The sequence below is a fragment of the Ruditapes philippinarum genome, unplaced genomic scaffold, assembly GCF_026571515.1.
Source record: "Ruditapes philippinarum isolate M1 unplaced genomic scaffold, ASM2657151v2 ctg6878_1_1_1_1, whole genome shotgun sequence".
NCBI classification, from domain to species: domain Eukaryota; kingdom Metazoa; phylum Mollusca; class Bivalvia; order Venerida; family Veneridae; genus Ruditapes; species Ruditapes philippinarum.
Window position 1 is genome coordinate 1,698 of NW_026855882.1, and position 16,962 is coordinate 18,659.

The 16,962-nt window shown below is 30.7% G+C and overlaps 1 protein-coding gene and 1 long non-coding RNA gene across 2 annotated transcripts in view; one reads left to right on the plus strand and one right to left on the minus strand.

The window, feature by feature from the left end:
- Positions 1-9,612: 9,612 nt before the first annotated feature.
- The window catches only part of LOC132744705 (hepatocyte growth factor receptor-like), a gene marked incomplete at its 3' end in the record, with an annotated part of 33,737 nt that continues 26,387 nt past the window's right edge, over positions 9,613-16,962 (plus strand). The window contains exon 1 of the mRNA XM_060733482.1: positions 9,613-9,693. The remainder of the gene's footprint in view (positions 9,694-16,962) is intronic.
- On the minus strand, positions 11,392-13,019 carry LOC132744706 (uncharacterized). Its single transcript, XR_009627739.1, has 3 exons — positions 12,713-13,019; positions 12,109-12,304; positions 11,392-11,601 (listed from the first exon to the last, which is right to left on the minus strand). It is a non-coding gene; the product is annotated as an uncharacterized LOC132744706 (long non-coding RNA).

The following is a 16,962-nucleotide window of genomic DNA, read 5'->3' on the forward strand; positions in this document are numbered from 1 at the left end:
CAGGTTTGCTCAAACCCTTAAAAAAGGGGTTTAAAAAAAATGGATCAAGTGGAAAAAATGGGGTAAATGCCCAATACCAATAAAGTGAAAACCCTAAAAATTCCCCCAACCAAATCTTTTAAACCCCAATAGGGCCGGGTATAGGGCAATAAAACTCTGCCTCCCCGTTTTTCAGAGGTAAACCCCACCACACCGGGGCCCCGGGTGTTCAAAATACAGGTCAAAAATAAAGGGGTATAATCTTTAAAATATAAATTTTATTTTGTTACATGGGCCCTTGTTTCCCAATGGACAAAAAGCTATCAAAAATTTGATAATACCAAGCTGGAATAAACCCGTTTTAACGGTAGGGCAGGGACAAAATTGGACCAAAAATAAACCCCTTTTGAGGTAAAATTGAGTGAAAAAGACCCAGGGGTTTTCGTTTGATGGTTTTATTCTTGAAACATAAACAAAAGGGCAAAAAAGAAATTAAAAACACGTTTTTAAAAGGGTCGATAAAAAAGTCCGAAAAGGTTTCAGGGAAAAAAGGAAAAGTTAGATTTCGGGACAAATTACAGAAAAAAAAATTGTCAAAGCATGAGGGACAACTTGTTTTTTTTTAATTTCCCTGAAGAAAAAATAAAAAACGGGCGAGAAAAGTTTTTAAAATTTTTTGGAAAAGGAGTAAAAAAAATTGGAGGCCCCAAAAAAAAAAATGTAAAATGCATCGAGCTCAAGATTGGCGTGAAACAGAAGGCCCCAAAAGTTCGCCCAATTGTTAAAAAAAATTTCCCAAAATTTTCCGGACCGAGAAAGAAATTTGAGCTTCCGCAAAAAACCTTATCAGGTAAAGCACTTTGGGGTCGCAGAGCAAATTTTCCCAAAGGGGGATTAGGAAACAAGGCGAAAAATGGGACCTCAAAAAGAAAAAAGGGGCCCCTGAAAGAAAAGGAAAAAAGGCGTATATTAAAATCATTAAAAGGGAGCTTTTAAACCCTGGACAAAGATTAGGAGTCACGAGAGAGTGGGCATTTAAAGGGTTTTTCAAAGGGAATGTTTAGGGACTTTCTAAAATTTTAAGGGGATCATCAAAAAGAAAAATTTTTTGGAATTATAAGTGAAAATGATGTTAAAATGGGTTCAAAGGGGACTTGGGCGAATAAAAGCTTCGGGTTTTTTGATCTTAATGGATAATGACAAACCGATTCATTCTTATAAAAATTTTTAGAGCATATCAGGGATAGACGTGGGTAAAGGGGGCTCCAGCGGTGGAAATTAAACAAAATAAAAAAAAAATTCCCCTAAAAAAAAGGTTTAAAATGGTTAAAAATGACATTTATTGTCTTTGGGATGGTTGAAATTTTAGTAAAAACGTTTTTTTCAAAAATAAAAAAGAAAATTTATTTTTGCAGTTTTATAACCTTGGGACCAGAAACCCCGTTCATGATAGGTACGATGAAGATATTTATAGGGGACATTTAAAAAGATATAAATAAAATTTTTGGGAAAAAGGAAAATATTCATTTACGAGACAACTAATTTCGCGTATTTGCCGCATTGGGGCCGAAAAGTGATTATATTTAACATATGATAGACAATATAGGGGAACAAACAGAATATTTATAATCGATGACCCAATATTTGGGCCAAGCGGGAACTTTTGTGAATTTTTGGGTTCAAATCGCTTTTGGAGAATCGTTACTTGAACCTTTGTAAATCAACCAAATTTTCGGGTAAAGTTAATGGTCAGATTGTATAGGAAGAAGGCAAGGCAAATTTTACCTGTATGACGATATAAACGGAGAAAGCTGGTCGATTAATCTGGTGACGTCACAGTTAAACTTTCAAGATTTTAAGCCGATTTTTTATGTGCATTGACTTTCAATGAATTTTCCTAAACCAATCCCAATGTCATTTTCCAATTCAAAGTTAACTCGAATTCCAAGTAAACGATAAAAAAGGGAGCCAACTATTTCTTATAAATGGAAACCATCACAAAAAGGGATGCATTTATAAATGACGTTTCACATGATATACAAAAATAGAAAACTATTTTAGCAAGAGCAAATAAAACAACGGAGAATAGTACCCGATACATTAACTAAAGACTTTCACGGACTTTTTAAAACTGATAAAGGGAAACCAGTACTTTTGGAAACTAAAATCAGTTGCAAACGAAATAATTATTTTGTGCATAATGACTCAAATCTGAAGAAATGAGGCTTTAGTGATGAAGTAAAAATTAAAAAAGAAGGAAAGTTATTTTTAAGGCAAACTTTATGACTATAATTTAAGAAAAAAAACGAAAGCACTGAGAAATATCCTGCATGAAAAGAAACGTGATTACAAAAACCACTTTAAACAAGCATAAAAAGAAGCTTTAATCAAAAATGTTGGTAAATAAAATGAATGATTATGAGAAGAAAAATCCACGAGAGTTTTTTGGAAAACATATTTAAAAAGAAATCTTTCAAATCCAAAATGGGTGAAATATAACTGTTGAAAGAATTTTACTTGATCATTTTCAAAAACTTGTCTTCCCTAATACAATGCTTAGTGAAAATATGGAATGTAATGACTTTTTGTCGTAAATTAAAAAAGCAATTTTGATAACCGGGCCCCAGACTCCATGGAAGTTCCTTCGCTGAACTGGATTCAACCATCACAAAAGAGGAAAAATATCCGCCACCAAGAAACTCGGTTGGTAATAAGGCGTGTTCCATTTAGAACAATATCCTATATGAATATTTCAAAGAAAGTGTATTTGTAACGGCACGTTCAAATTCAATTAATTTGTTAACCATCATATTAAAATACAAAAAGTGTTTCCTCGTAGGCTGGTCAACAGGAAGTAAATAATACCAAATAATAAAAAAGGTGATTCGTCAGAAACCCAAAAAAATTATTTGAGGAATAACATTTTATTAGGGGTGTTTTGCTAAATTGTTTACAAATTTTTCATAAAAGAACATTGAAAAGTTTTGGGCTGAAAACAACAAAACACAAAGCACAATTTTGGTTTTTTAAACCCAATTAAAGGTCTATTGAAAACCTATTTTTTTTATTTAAATGCTTTAATAGAAAGACAATTTTGTTGTTTTGTGGGTTATAAAAAGGCGTATGAAATTAATTGAAAAGAAATTACCCCTTTTGGGATAAAGGGCCATAAAGACCGGGGGGGAAAGAAAACTGTTCTCTATTAACGGGTTTAAAGTACGAAAAATTTAACTTTGTGTAAGACATTTTAAAAAGTTTTTTTTTAGATTTTTTTAAACGTGATGTGGTCTCTTTTAAGGGGGAATTTAACCCCCGCCCATAAAGTTCTCTATATTTTTGAAAGATTTTTGAAATGTTTTTAAGAAGAAAAAAAATGCCTTTGGGATTTCACTAGAAAACCCGATATCTATGTAATTTTTTTTGTTTTTGGGGGGCGGATGAAAAGCGTTCTTTTTTTTGAATCCAAAGAAGGTCTTACAAAACAATAAAATAATTTTCAAAATTTTTTGCAAAAAAAAGGAAAATTTTAAATGTTAAAAGTTGAATTTAAAACTAAAATTTTTTTTTTAGAAAAGGGGGTCAAAATTTAAATAAAAGGGGTTCAAATGGCATTTGAAAGGAATTTATATAGAAATTTTTTAAAAACTTTAAAATTTTTTTAGGGGAATTTTATTTTCTTTGTGGGGGTTCAATTTGTACGCAACAAAACCCTTATGGAAAAAGGGTTAAGGGGGAAGAACTCTTTACTTAACAAACAAAAAAAGTTTAGATATTAAACTATAGAAATAAATGTTCAATTTGTTCGATGCATTATGTTTTAATCTAATTTTGAAATTATAATTGTGAAGTATCGGGGCTTTAATAAAGCAGAAAATCCTTGGACGTGTGCAAAAGAAAATTTTTTTGTAAATGGTTATTAAATGTTAAAAAGTGCAACATACGCTTACTATCATTGTGTATTCCTGAACTAGGTAGGTTCCATTTATATTGAAATAAAAAAAAGATATGTTAGGATATGCAAATATTGGTTTTAAAGTTTACACGGCGAATAAGAGGTCAAAAACTGTATTTTAACAACTATTATAAGGTTCTCAAGAAATGAATCTATCAAATAAACTCAAATGTTGTCAACTGGTCATCAAAAGTTCGAGCCCATTGTTACAAAACGCCTGGATTTGCCGAAGTATGGTTATCATGTCCAGAAATCGGTTAATATTAAAATTTTTATACCAGTAAATTCAGATCACGTCTCAGGGATATATATGTAACCCAATGGCGAGCAGACATGGCGTTATGCTCTTCCTTGGCAATTGTATTCAAATGTTAAAGTTAAATATGAAAGGTCTATATTTATCTTAAATTATTAGAAAATGCAAAAATACACGATCAGTTCTTGCAAAAATTAGATTAAGGTTCCCCCATAAAACTAACAATATTGAATCTGGAAGACACAGGGGTATTGAAAGAAGTCAGAGAAAATGCACATTAATGTAACGTCCGGGAATATAGAGGACGAATTTTCATTTATATTAATATGTCGCAATTTATAAGGTGATTTTAGAAAGTATGTACAATTTCAAGATACTTTACTGTTAAGTCCTAGATGTTTATAAATTCATACAATTGTTAAAACGCAGATAGAAAAAATTGGGTTATTAAGAAAAATTAGGCATTAATTTTGTAAATTAAAGCTTTGAAGACGAGAACAATTTTTGGTAGATTTGCAATATCAATATGATATTATTAATGTACGAAATTTATTTTTGGCCATTTCTCATCAATATGTTAGCTATGTCATAATATTTGAATATAACTGATTGAATTTGTTATGATTTGATTCTTGACGCATGCATTGTAATAATTATACATGTATATGTATGTTATGATGATGGGTGTTGAGCCCAAGTCAGAAATAAAGTATATGTTCTGTTCTGTTCTGTTCTTATGTGAAATAAAATAACTGATTTTTTACAATTGGTGTGAAATATAAATAAAATTATAACTTGGTTTGAGTAATTGAGGTGAAACTAATAGAGCTGTCCTATTTTCGAAAATTGATGTGAAAAAAAAAGTAAAATAACTTAGTCTGAGAAATTTTTTAGAATGAATAACCTAAACTAAGTTTAAGAAATTGACTTGGAATAAACAAAATTTACATAATTTGTGTACGCGATGTGAAATTGATAAACTTTGGTTAGTTTGAGAATTGATTGAAAAGCATTAAATTACTTTGAGTAGCTCAAGTGAAATAAAAAAAATCTTAACATATGTTCAGTAATTTGTGCGAAATAGATTAAATTATGAATAAGTTTGAGTTACTAATATGTAATCAATAAACTTATCTTATTTTCTGTTATTGATGTACAGAGAAGACAAGTTTAAGAAATTGTTTTGAATAAATCTTAATTAAGATATTGACTTGGAATTAACAATGTTAACTTAGGTTGTATACGTGATGTGAAAAAATAAAGTTGGCTTTCTTAGAGAATTGATTTAACATCATTAAACTGAATTTAATTTGAAGCACATATGTCGATTAGATCTAACATAGTTCGCATAACTAACATGAAATAAATAAACTGAATTTAATTTCAAAGTATAAATAAAACTAGCATTGTTTGAATAATTGATGATAAGTAAGTAAATTTAGTTGGAGTCATTGATACGGATTCAACCATTTCAGGAAAGTTGAATGAAATCAGTAAATTTTATTTTGTTGGAGTCTTTGATGTAAAAATTTAATGAATAAACTTGACTCATTTTGCGTAATGAAGTGAAATTAGTAAATTAAATTCGACCCATTAATTAATATGATTCAACTATTCTGAAATAAATAAATTAAATGGAGTCATGGATATGAAATTAATACACTTAATTTAGTTTGAGTAATTGATCTGGAATAGGTAAATTTTATTCTGTTCACTGATATGAAATCAATAAACTTAACTTTAGTTTCTGATGTATAATAAGTCAATCGGGTCATTGATATGAAATAAATTAACTTAATAAATTCAATAAAATAAACCGAATAGGACCCAATTACAAATATACAAGTTTACTATTGTGTTAAAAAATTCTTTGCATAGGATCATCCGTTTCTGTTACAGAATGGAAGGTTTCAATTGTAAATTAGTTGGGTTTTTTAGTTTTTTTCTCTTCAATCTATAAATATTTTTATTGTTTTTAACTATATTAATTTGCTACAAAAATAAAATGTTAAAAAATACTGAATGAAGAGAAAAGAATGAATAAATTTGTTATAATCAGTACACTCTAATTCGTATTTGAAGGACCATGAAGAATTTTCACTTTTGGTAAAAAACAAACAACAGAGTTCTTTCTCCCCAGTCGCTACAGTTGAGTATGGTCAATATTACGATCATCATAGCGTTGATACGTTGATAAATCATCAAATACCACTCGGGAAAATATTAATATTAATTTGAAAAAAAAAACACTTTTTTTCACATTAATCGAGCAATTTATTCTTGGTTTGTCTCATATCTGGGACTTACGATTTTAAAGTCCTAGCTCACACTTAACACGAATAAATGTTTCTTCCGATTTATGCCTTATTAGTTAGAAAATCACACCTTTCATTATCCATCCATCTTTGTGTTTTATAAAAGGATCTGCATGATTACAATGTACAGTAAAGTATAGGAGCTCTTATACTCTAATCACCGGACAAAAGTGTATAGTCTATGATTCAGTGAGTTGTGGAAACTATCATGAAAACATAAAATGCCTACATTTATAAATCAAAGCACAGAAGGCGCTGAATTTGTTTAGGTCTCAGAATGTCAGAAAGGTGCAGGTTGTGAGATTATAACCCAATTGGTTTTTGTAAAGTGCCACCAATGCTTTCCAGTGTTTTAACTGTAGTAAATTGGTTTTAAGACTAATTGCAACACTGATAGTCAATTCAATGTTTATTTGACTTAAAAAATTAAAAAAAAAAAATGAGTTGCCTAAACTGGGATTTGAACTTCAGACCTCTCGATTCATAAGAGAGCGTGCAAACCTCTCGGCCACGGTGAAGTTATATGTTAACGGTCTGAAGAAAACCATATTATTCTAAATTAGGGTTTGTAACTTTTTATTTCGACGCTAACACAGATGTAAATAATCATGGAGCTTACTGTAAGCATGTATATCTATAAAGAATGAAACAATATTAGAAATCTCCGACCATTCGGGAACTACTTTGCTTGAAAATTAATGCGCCTGTCATTTGACACTCTTTACACATTGATCTCCCCTGCATTTTTCGGCGTTAGTGTACATATAAAGGGAAGTAACCACTTCAAAAAAGTGGACTACTTTAGGCATTTGCAATTAACAGCATTAGACTCTGAAATTTCGCTACCATTATTTGTTTGGTCTGACGACCCAAACAAATAATCATACTCAAATTGTTTAAGTCCAATAAACATTGGATTGAGTATCAGTGTTGCAATTAGTCTTATATCCAATTTACTACAATTAAGACACTGGAAAGTATTGGTGGCACTATACAAAAACAAAATGGTTTATAATCTCAAAACCTTCACCCAGGGTCTTACAATAGAAAGACCCTGCTTCACCTTTCTGACATTCTGAGGTCCAAACCAATTCAGCGCCTTCTGTGCTTTGAATAAATGCTTCAATGTCAGCGCCGCAACGGAGTCAATATTTATGTACAGCAACATCGAGACCATTTTACAACGAGATCTGTTGCTATGAAAAATTTACCGAATGTAGTCTCTCCTCGGGCTTGTGCAATCTGCGTAGGGCAGAAGATAATCGCCCTACATAGAAATGTAGTTGAAGTCCATAGACAATTATGAAAACTTTACATGACGGTTAAAAGTTAAATATTATATTAAATAGATTTTAACAAAATAGCAAAATTTGCCTTTATACCTTTGTGGCCTATTGAATTCGTAGGACTTGAAAATCATTGAAATATTTGTTGTAAAAATGTGGAAATAGACTTTTATCATGAAAAAAATATTCACTTTATTATTCTAGAAAATTTTAATAGATCATAAAAAATAAATGGATTTATATAACAAGTGAAATCGAAGTTAATCAATTTTGGAAGAAAGGTCAGGCTTTTTGATAATTAATCATGTCTCTACTCTTTAGTATTCAGTTTACCTTTATCCGATTTGACTGTGATGCCAAGCAGACACATAGATGTGTTTAATTAGGTAATTTTACATAATTTTGAGAAGCTATATAAACCATTTCCCAGATAAGTAGCGAAATAGGTTCACACATTTTTATCTGGTTTATCGTCACACATTTTCAAAATCTAGGTGAATGCATCCCATCGCAAAAATAATTGCAAACATTGATTAAAGTTATTAGGAATGTCATATTATTGAAAGCGTCACCGTTAAATGATTTGTAAGCTTGATGAAGAAAAAACAACAACAAAAAACCCCAGCCGGTCACATGTCCATCTGTTGGAACCTTACCTCCTTCCAATCAATATAAGCATGGGAATTGTACAATACCAATTGTGTAATATCACGCAATACACGGGTAATAAAATTCAATCTAAAAATCTTGTTTCAATTTAAATAAGTCGTCTAATAATATACATATATACATATATACTTTAAACAGTGGACTTTTGTATCAGTTGAAAAATAATACAAAATAAAAATTCTGTTTTTGAAGAGCGATTAAAGTTACAGATGTAGTAACAAATGTATCCATATCTGCATACACAAGTTATAACATGGAGCTAAATATAAGATCTGTTGTTATAACAATTAAAAAAAATATTTTAAAATTTACAAAAATTAAGAGCTGCAGAAAAACTCCAAAGGCTAATGTATTTTTTCTTTGTGCTAAATTACTTGGACTGCATTGGTGTTTAAAGAAATGGCCATGAAATTTCGGTACCATATATGCTTTGTCCAGAATTTAGCCTTAAATGTGATGGACTAACATTAGGATATATAGTACGAAAATTAAAAATGGGTAAAGGACTCCTATTGTCACGGGCTATTATTATCAATCAATGTGTATGTTAAAGATACAGATTAATTAGGTGATAATTATGATTGACTCATTCATTCAAATTTGATTAGTGACCACCTGCAATTAATTAGAAGCTTATGCTATTAAGTAAACACGTTTTTGTTTCATATTTTTTTGAAAATAACTTTACAAACAAAATGCATCTAAGGAAACACATTTTTATTATATCTATATTCACAGGCACAAGTATCGGATCTGGGAAGAAAAAATATGAAGTTATTATATCAATCTGTTCATATTTTTTCTTCCCATGTTCGATAATCGTGCCTGTGTCTATATTAATTTCATCGAATCTGCAAGACAAATAAATAACTTTTTTTTTTTCTAAATATACTTTATTTCAGCAGAGGTACAATGTATAATTATATATAATAATAATAAGATATTTCTTATTATTCATTTACTTTAACAACATGCAAAGCAAAGTAAATACGTTATAGGCCTATATATTTTTGTAAAGTGGGCCGAGTTGACCCGTGCCGAGTTGACCCGTGCCGAGTTGGTATAGGGCCGAGTTGACTCTTTTCCCGAAAATTCAGTGGGCCGTTTTCGTAGTTAAACGGATACCGGATACCCTTACGGATTTTATTGTGTTTAAAAAGGGCAAATAACCACAGAAGGAAAGGCGGAAGTGGATTGTTAGAAATAAAAGTGGATTTTTCAATATAATTTTGGAAGGTATCCATCTGATTGAATAAAGCTTTTAATGGTGTAATATATATAAAATTATTGGTTTGCAATAGTACATTGGTAGACCTTCTCCTTATTTGTTAAAGAAGCATAACATAATTTAAACAAAAACAAGAAATTGTTCTGGCGGCTATATCCTCCTGGATAAATTATTTAGACCCCGGGGTCTAAACCAGGAGTATATATAAGGTTCATTCCGTTTTCTTCAGTCAAAGTTGGGGGCCTCCGTGGCCGAGTGGTTAAGGTCGCTGACTTGAGATCACAGGTCCCTCACCGCTGTAGGTTTGATCCTCACTCGGGTTGAAATCTTTCATGTGAGGAAGCTAGTCCAATAGATTAGACGTTACAGGCTTGTTATAGTTTTATGTTGGTCAAGCCTTTACGTCTTATAGTTTAGCTCAAAAACGCGTAGCATTTTGAAAAATTAAAAAAATGTCTGTTGACTTGCCTTTCAAGCTTTATTCAAAAGCTTATCTTCTGTTCTTTCAATTGCATGGTCTATCATTAACAAAAACTTTAAAACAATGTACTTATCAATTAAAAATAAAATATAAATATCAGTCTATTTCGCTCATCGGCCATACTGGTTAAGTAAAGCGTTTTACAGATTTATTCCAATTTTTTGAACGGAAAAATATATTTGAACACACTGACGGTGCATGGGCAATTATTTCGTTGAAAAAATATTCCGTTAGAAACTTCTGGACTCATTTAAACGCTTGCATTTGAATTAGCCAATCAGATTTCGCGCACTGTATGGCGGCCATTTGTATATCAGCTGTACAAAGAATTTAATTAAATGAGAGGATTTAATCATGACTTTTCGGTTGTGACAGTTCAATTATTTTGTTTAAAGGTATTTATTTTTTAGTTTTGTTCATAAATAATAATAAATATGTCAAAATTAATGTAAATACACGCTGTTTTAATTGTTTAAATTCATTAGATCTAAATCGATGTCTAATGTCAATTTTTTTGCTACATGATTTTGCAAAGATCTCCCAAACAAAAAAAAGATAGGAATGAATCAGTATAATAAATGATAAACAAATTTACCATTTATTCACAATTTATTATAGATGGAAATGACATGCAAATGAGCCAATGCATTATGAATAAATTGTTAATAAATCAGTGAAATGAATTGGTAATGAATTGGGTCCATTTACCAACTTATAAATTGTTAATAAATCAGGTTAACAAATGGGTAATGAATTTGGTCCTTTTCTTGACTTAGTCAATGAATTATCAACAAATCAGGTCAATCAATTGGCAATAAATTAGGTTCGCTGACCAACTGATTCATTAATGAATTGCAAATAAATTGTTAATGAATCACTAATAAATTGTATTCATTCCTCTTCCATAAACCGAAATTCAATGTATTAATGAATCATTAACAAATCAGGCTTGCCTGCTTATATTCATCTAATGGATTTTGAATAAATGCAGGTTCCAATGATGGTGTCAATTTCGGAGAAAAAGATGAAAATAATAATAATGACATATCTTGATAAATTTTATTTATTTTTCTTTTATTTTTTACAAACAAAAGCTGACTAGATTAATCAAGAACATACAACAAGATTAAAATTTGTGAAAAAATCTATGCCACACATCATAACATTGAAAACTCATAATGTACGTGCATAGCTCATTTCATAAATATCCCTCCAATTAAAACAGGTAATGTCAGGTAAACAAGTAAAGGGGAATAATTCTGGAAATATTCGTGCTTGCTGTTAGGAATATATTTCTAGTTTTAGAAACTAGGGCTTTATGTCAGTCTGAAAACATCTTTGCCTTCCTTTTCAGTGTCTGTGTGGAGCTACACCTTTGTTATTCCTATAATCATTAAATGTTGAATCTCTATACTGAGGCAATGAATGGCATACTCTGAAATAGAAAAGACAATTATCATACAAAGTATCATATCTATAAATAAAATATCAAAATTTAAACTTAGACTTCTGACATATCACTCTGAAAAAAATATAATATATTTTTGTTTTAATTGCAATGCAATCTGAATTTGAATTTCAACTCGAGCCAAATACACTAAAGAACTCAACCACTTTGGACTGTACATGTTCTATTGAATAAAAACCAGCAGTATATTTCACAAAGTCTGGTGATAGATAAATATTTGTTCATAAAACAAACGGGTGAATGTTCGATTTCATTTTCAACAGAGGAATGAACAAATATTTTGTAGCAAGTCCAGTTTTTTACCATTTGCTTCAATTAAATTTAAAACGAAATTGAAAGGCTATGACATTGAATTACTATATGTACATAAACAAAATTCAGTTTGAGAATTATTATTTTTTATCATTTACTTAATATTTAAAAAGCACATTGTCATTTTTAAAATGATTAATATATATGTAGCCCAATACTTACGCTTTAAAGACTCATATATGTCATTTCCTTGGAATGCCCTCGTCCCATAACTAATAGCAAACTCTTCACGATCAAAGAAGCCGTCCATCTGCATTTTATTATCTCCCGTTCATCTGCTTTCTACCATCTCATCAGAGTTGCTGATTTTTACGTTCTGTCCTTTCTTTGCTGCTCCTTTCAGTTTTCTGCGAGATAACTAAGTAAAAGAAAAATAGTCTTCTGAAGTCACTTAAAATAAAAAAGAACATCATTTTTCATCCCATTCAAATGTGCAGATGAGCTCAGTGTGAAACAATGCAGATTTATTTTTTTTAAAATGGGCTGTACATAGATATCCTCATAAACAATGCATGTACATGCGTGCATATTTTAAAACTTGTATCATAAATATCTCTCAATCCAAATCAAATGAATAAAAAATGTTTAATTTAAGGTGGTGCCATTAGGGTGGGACGAATCGTCACTAAAATGGGGCGAGTCGTTATGGGGCGAATTGATCGTTATCCTAATCTGCACATTACTCCAGTAAATTTTATTTTTTTGATATAGATCTAGAAGGTTTTTAAAAACGCTATGTAGAACGAAAAGAAAATTTTGAACTTACCGTCTATCAGTAGTCTAGATGCCTTGATATTGTTTTTTATCCATATTTTTGTGTAACACCACAAGTTTTCATCTTCCAAAATAACCGCCTTTTTCCTATGCATAGAATTAATGCAAACGAAATGTTATTCCTAGCTACTATAGTATTGTATAAAGTTCCTAATTTTGCAGCTGCAATGACAAAATCTGTTGTAAGTTAGTTTGTTTCTAACATTAGTTATATCCAAAAGAAAGAAAACTGTTTGTATGGTAAGATATCTTTTTTTCTGAAATGGCAAAAAAATTTCGTTTCCTATTAATCTTGTTCTGTTGTCGGCTGATAGGGGGCTGCAGTTCCCTGCAAGATCTTATCGTTTAATCGCGCGGCTGGGAGCCATGCTGTTCAAAACAATAAACTAACAACAGATGTTAAGTCCGAGAGAATTAAGTCGCTTTTTTACGACATTTTACCTTTTTACGCATATACATTAATCTATTCGACAGTTTTTTTTACTTTTTACTGATAATGATAGATCTAATCATAAAAAGCCATGGGTATGGATCAGATTGCGTATTAACAATGAGAAAGACAAAAACTGATCTTGATCACTCAAAAATAAAATCTACATGCAAATAAGTTAGACATATTTAACAGTAAAACGAGATTGTATAATTGACTCTTTTTTTACGTTTTGCGCTGAGCATGGAATTAATAATATGGTGATGCTTAAACTAAGAGACTTGAAAAACCCATATATATTTTCCAGTGACTGATTAAAAACAAGTACGGTAATGAGTAAAGGGAAATTAAAAAATATATATTTGTATAGTTGAGAGGGGTTTAGTTGTTATGAACAGTAAAACAAAAGGACCTACATCAATGAAAATTTCTGTTATAATTAAGCAAATTATGAACATCTGAAATACAATGAATATGTTATGAATTGTATTGAATAAATCCTGAAAAATCTCTGATTTTAATGAATCATGAACAACTTGTGAATATCTCAGAACTTTAAAGTGTAATGAATTTGTAATAAATGGTATTAAATGCATTTGGGAAAAGTTCTATTTCCAATAAATCATGAATAAATTGTATACATTCCAGTTCAAGTGTAATGAATTTGCAATAAATTGTATTGAATATATCTTATGTTTGTAATCAATGGTTAATAAATCTGTCTTTTGTAATGAATCTATAATAAATGGGGTCTTTTCTTTCCAGTAAAAGCACAATTTATTTATGATTCATATAATGAATCATGAACAAATTGTATTAACAAATCAGGAAAACATGATTTATTCCAGATTTATTCACAATTTTGATATAATTTGTTGATGTATTTTTTTGTTTGGGCTGTTAAGACCTAACATGGAAAATGAAAAATGTAAAATATATCAGATTAATGAATGATAAATATGAAATAGGTAACGTATAGGTCTTATAATTAGGACTAGTGAGGAAGCCATCCAGCTGGCTTACGGAAGGTCGGTGGTTCTACCCAGGTGCCTGCTCGTGCCTGAAATAATGCCCGGAGGGGCACCTGGGGTCTTCCTCCACCAATAAAGCTGGAAAAAAATCTCGGCGGGACGCTCTATGATGGCCGACTTGAGTGTACGATCGCCCATAATATGGGCTTTCGGGCGACAACCTTAAATAAACGCATTAAAAAAAAAAAATCTTCAGTCAATACGAATGACAGACTACTCTCTCCCTAACCAGTTCCTCTCCCTGACGGTTCTCTCTCCCTAACCGTTTCCTCCCCTGACGGTTTTCTCCCAAATTTAAAATATGCAGACAGTTCTCCCCCATTTTTGTGTCGCCTTGAAAAGGTGACATATAGCGGTTACTTTTGTCGGCGGCGGCGTCTGTGTCGGCGTCGTTGTCGTTGTCGGCGTCGTTGTCGTTGTCGGCGTCCCCTAAAGCTTGTCCGGAGCATAACTCAGTCACTATTAAGTCGGATTGACTTCAAACTTGGTATGCATGCCTCTTTCAATAACCAGAAAGTGCAGTGCACAAGGACCTGTACTCTGCAGTTTCTTATTTTTTTGAGTTATTGCCCTTTGTTAATTTTCATACTTTAAATTTTGTCCGGGCCATTTCTCTTCAACTAAAAAAGCTATGGACTTGAAACTTAATAGGATGATAGATCTCATTATTAAGAAGTGCAGTGCACAAGAACCAGTACTCTGCACTTCCTAATTTTTGAGTTATTGCCCTTTGTTAATTTTTCATACTTTATTTTTGTCCGGGCCATTTCTCCTAATGTATAAAAGCCATGGACTTGAAACTTCATAGGATGATAGGTCTCATTAAGAAGAAGTGCAGTGCACAAGAACTGGTACTCTGCATTTCTTATTTTTTTGAGTTATTGCCCTTTGTTAATTTTCATACTTTAATTTTGTCCGGGCCATTTCTCCTTAAGTATAAAAGCTATGGACTTGAAACTTCATAGGATGATAGATCTCATTATTAAGAAATGCAGTGCACAAGAATCGGTACTCTGCATTTCTTAATTTTTGAGTTATGGCCCTTTGTTAATTTTCATACTTAATTTTTGTCCAGGCCATTTCTCCGAAAGTATAAAAGTTATGGACTTGAAACTTCATAGGATGAGAGATCTCATTAAAAAGAAGTGCAGTGCATAAGAACTGATACTCTGCATTTCTTATTTTTGAGTTATTGCCCTTTGTTGATTTTCTTACTTTATTTTTGTCCTGGTCATTTCTCCTCAAGTATGAAAGCTATGGACTTGAAACATCATAGAATGATAGATCTTATTGATAAGAAGTGCAGTGTACAGAAACTGCTGCTCTGCACTTATTATTTTTTTAGTTATTGCCCTTTGTTATTTTTCATATTTCATTTTTGTCCTGGCCATTTCCCCTAAACTACATTGTTCACAAGGCGACACATCCGACTCGCGGAGTTCTAGTTTCTATAAGTTATCATTTCAGTTTTTACTTAATTTAATAATATTTCTTAATGAAGATTATTAAAAGAATGTGTTTGATATTAAATGCATTTTATGTTATCAGCTGAAAAAGTATTTGTAAATTTAACACCTTTTTTTGGTATTTTAATCCTATGAACACCTTCATTGTGAGAGATACAGATTATTGGACAGTGATTGGACACCTGTAATTATGTTAAGGTCTAGCTTGTAAATACTTATTCATCAACACCTTTTCACAGCTGTTTTAATCTAATCAGCACCTTGATTATAAATAAATAAATAAACTCCTCAATAATCACTTACAGCAAACTTAACACATGTGTGTATTGAACTCCTTTTTTCATTATACAAAAGTATAAAATTTAGCAATTTTAATTCATTAATCATATTTTGCTTATAAATGTCACATTTATTTATAAAAAGAAAAATAATAATAATATCTTATGATTATCCTAATCAAGAAAATTATTTTCAATGACTAAATGCATTAAAAAGTATACATAAAAAAATCAGAATAATTAACTTATATGCTAATAAAAAATTTCTAATTTAATTTATATCAATTGATAATAAATTTACCAATTTATTTAACATCTAAATATTTCAATAAAATATTTTCTTCTTTAATTTATATCAATGTACAATAAACTTACCCATTTATTGTTGCTCATGATGCTAACAAAATTGAAACTTGAATTAAACATCTTAAAGTTAATACTTCATTAAAGTATTTTTCTCTCTAATTTATATCAATTTATAATAAATAATCTTACCAATTTATCTAACATCTAAACACTTCAATAAAATCTTTTTTTTCTAATTTATATCAATTAATTATAAACTTACCCATTTATTTATCATCTAAATATTTTAATAATAATGTAATAACAAAAATAAGAATGGGGAGGAACTGTCTGCCTATTTGCAAATATGCAGACGGTTTCTCCCAAAATAGAGAGAACAGTCAGGGAGGAAGCGTCAGGGGAGGAACTGGTAAGGGAGAGAATAGTCTGACTACTGCTTTATATGATTTACTTAAAAATGACTTTGCAATTTTAACTTATACTGGACTAGTGACATTCGGCCGATTTGGCAAGTTCAGCCGCTTGTTTATATATAGATAAACAGTATATATTTTTTTCTAGAATAACTTTTTTTCTCAATAAATCCCAACACTGTGCTGGGTCCCTGTGTTTGTTTCACAATAAATGAATATTTCGTTGCATTTCGTATTTTAATATGATAAATTTAAATTATTTTTTGTAATAATTGTTTAATCAATGCATCACCTGAAACTATAACGCACCTTTTTTCC